Below are 3,696 nucleotides of genomic sequence, written 5' to 3' on the forward strand. Positions count from 1 at the left end.
TCTTGAAAATAAAGTAATAAATCATATACAGAATAATTGGGAAAACCAGCTACATTCATTCCTCATTTTGGTCTTTATTTTTTCTTCTTGTGGGCAATTCTAGGACACCAGAGAGCCAAGTCTTACTTCTCCAGGGGAAAAAAAAATGTTATTTTCAGACAGGGGAGGGAGGAAGATAAGATAGGACAACTTTAAGTATACCTAGTCAAGGTTCAAAACTAGACCATAAAACCAGGACAAAAAACCCTCTGACAAGCAGCTGGGAGGGTGTGTCTCAACCGTAACTGCCCAGCTATAAATGTAAGCTGTGATAGACATCCTGCTACCCACCACCAACTTGCTTCTATTCTCCTGGGCGTAATAACTCATCTCAAACCCTTGAAAGCCTAGTAACTTGGGATTGCCTTGAGAAATGTCATACCAAAGTTCCATTTAGCCCAAAAAACAGAGCCATCCAAGGCTTGCACTGTGGGTTTCAGAGGGGCTATGTGAAACAGGGCAAGTGCCTCTGCCTTGCCCCTGTGCTGCTGCCAGTCTGGGACACAGCTGTGCCAGAAGGTGTAGCCATGCTGCCTGGTTTAATTTGCTCCCCACAGTCTTCTTCCTTCAGATTACCTGCTCCCCCACAACCCACTGGTACTCTGGCATCCCCAATTCTGCACCACAGGAAAAGGCAATTCTCTGCCTCCACTCCAAATGCAACAGCCAGCTTGCCCACTGAGCAGTGCTTGGATGCTTTTAGCAAACATTTTGCAATGACTCAAGCTATCTTTCATTTTTTCCTGAGCTAAGAGAATATGATTTTATATAAGTAGTCACTTTTCCCCTAACACAGAATTTTGTTTTAGTGCAGTGAACAATTTCAGCAGTTTTTCAGAGTCAAGACTAGTTTTGGTTATCCTGAATAATATTTCATCAGTTGTGGACATTGTCACTATTTGCTTGTACTACCTTCTCCAGGCCTCTTAGGAAGATGCTGAACACCCCACCCAGATCTTTTGTCTACTGGACCTCCTCTTGATGTATGAAGTGCCTGTTTCTTCCAACCCTCCCTTTTCTGGGGGCTAGCCCATAGGTAACTTTTCCTGTTCCTGACAGTAAGTGTCATTTGTTATGAGCCATGGCTTCCCTAAGCTTCTGTTGAAAGCTACATAGCCTGAACAAGCACAATATGTATGCTCATGGTGTCCTTCTGAGAGTTCTTATGGCTTTCAAGCCTGACCTTCCCCTCCACACCCATGTTTCTTCTCAAACCTCCAACCAAATCTGACCACTGCAAATGAAATCTTTGACCATTACTTTCCAGGATCACTCCTGAAGTCCTGTTCAAAACTTGGCATCATGTTCCCACTTGAATCTCTCTAAACCCAGAGCTGATAGTAGTGCCAGATCACACATAGTTAGCAATTCAGAAAATTCTTATTTGTGGTGTGTGTTTTTCCAGGACTCCTGTGTAAACACCATCTGGTGCTGAGAATTTGTTAATGTTTAGTTTATCAATTTGTCCTAACATGTTTTTTCCCACCACCTCCATTTGAGGTAGTTCCTCTGACTCCCTCCCTATTCACAGCGTCACCATCACAGTGAATGCCAATGCATGCAAAAAAAATTGTTCAGATTTTTGACAATGTCATTGTTGTCTGCCAGTGGATCTTTTTACACAGGGGTCATTTATTGGCCCCAGTAGCTCCTCATCATCTCTATGAACCATGGACAGGTGCTGCACAGACAAACTGATCACATTAATATTTATACATCAGATAAACTTTAAATGCATCTAGACTTCAAATACATGCTGCTAAGTTTGCTATGAAAATTTCAGATGGAAAACACCAAATGTGATCTTGGTATACATCCAAATATACATGTGGATTCTTTTGAGTATTTCCCAAACAGAAGCAATTTTTATCTTAGGGATCTTCCATAACTAACTGCTACACAAGCACACTGTGTGTGTGACTGCCTCCAGTCATGTCAAACATTTGTTATCAACAGAGATGAACAAAGCCCGGAACAACACCTTTCTTTGTGTTAAATGTTCCATTGAATACCTGAAAGTACTCTACTGGAGAGAGAAAAACCAAATACAAGATGACCCTTGCCTGGCCAGCACAGTGCTTTTGAAGCCCTTCTTCATGTGGAGACTTGTTAAGAAGATTTATGTGAAGTTGCTCATGAAAATTCATAACTAGTGTTTCAGCAGTGGACGGTAAAATATTTATTAAAAGTAATGTATGGAAGACAAAAGCCTTGCAATCAGTTTACCATACATAAAATGAGCAATAAAGATGACTGTTTAACATTTACTTAATCCCAGCTGAAGCCCTTAGAAAAAGTGAAGTTGGCGATAAGGGGTAGCAGCTTCTACATCATTGAAAGACAAGAGAGCACCTTCAGTGCAAGTGAAAGGGAGATGAGGAGAATGATTTATAAGGGCAATGATTAATCTTTCACTTTATTGGGCATTTGATTAAATATTCAAGGTAGAAGAACAACATCTAATAACACAAAACCTTGTTTTGCAACAGCTTCCAAGCTCTCATTTTTCCTTCTGTGAAAGTGGTTTGAATTTTAGATTATTGAGGCTTTGATTTTGGGTTTGGTTTTTCTTTTTTGGCTTTTTTATTTTGCCTGAATTAAAGATGACATCAATACATTTAAGTGTAGAGGTGTGGAAAGGACAAAAAGAGTTTTATTTGGTTACTAGCATTGTGTTTTTCCTCTTCTGCTCTTCACCTGATCTGGGAGGTAAGGAAAGCAATCAAAACAATGAGGAACATGCTCTTGGTCCCACAGCAAATTTGCCTCTTGTAGCAAATTAATTGGGATGCTATTCAGAGCAGAAATATATCACTGTGTATTCATCAGCACTGAGCATGGCAACACGTAAAGAACATTACTCACATAGACACAGTAAGGATAATAAACCAGCAACACATGTCTGGGAACAAAAAAGCAACACTTTCAAGCTCATCTGTCAGACTTCTCATGTACTTGAGGTGAGGAGAAGGGGGAAGGAAACCAGGGGAACCTGAAATAGCAGTGTCATGTGGGAAGGTAATAACATCACAGAGCTCTGAGCAGCAGAGACAGATATTTAAAATTCTTTTTCATTAAAGAACATTTTTAGATGCTTGGCCATTTCCCTTCTTCTTTCTGTTTTCTGGGTATCATTTTAATGAATATGTATATTCCTGAATATTTTATTTATATATGTTCCTCCTTCTTCATCATAATTCTACCTTGTTACTAAGTGACAAGGCTGTGCTGTTGCTATGTTTTTTTTCCTCAATAATCCTGCTCATTTGATGCTGCCATTCTTCTCCCTGTACAAGCAGGTGTCAGCCAACAATGGGGAGAAACAGCTGGCTTATTTTAAGGTCCCAGATTTTACTGCTGTTGGTAATGGCACAAGTTATGCTGAGTTCACAGATGAGTGGCCCTCTGAAACTTTCTTACTATTGCTACAGCACAAGCTGCAGCCTCTTGCCAAAGGCAGTTCCACTCTGACAAAGGCAACCAAACCAAACAAACCAAACCAAAGAGCTGAGTGACCTGCTAAACTGCTAGGAGACCTCACCTGCAACTAAATCCATCTGCAAGCACTCAGCTACTTGAGTCATGAGACTCTGTTTGAATTCAGACATCCCACCAGAGCCCACCTGAGGTGTCACACAGAAAATTTAAATGAACAAA

This window comes from Vidua macroura, chromosome Z (genome assembly GCF_024509145.1).
Source record: "Vidua macroura isolate BioBank_ID:100142 chromosome Z, ASM2450914v1, whole genome shotgun sequence".
NCBI lineage: Eukaryota > Metazoa > Chordata > Aves > Passeriformes > Viduidae > Vidua > Vidua macroura.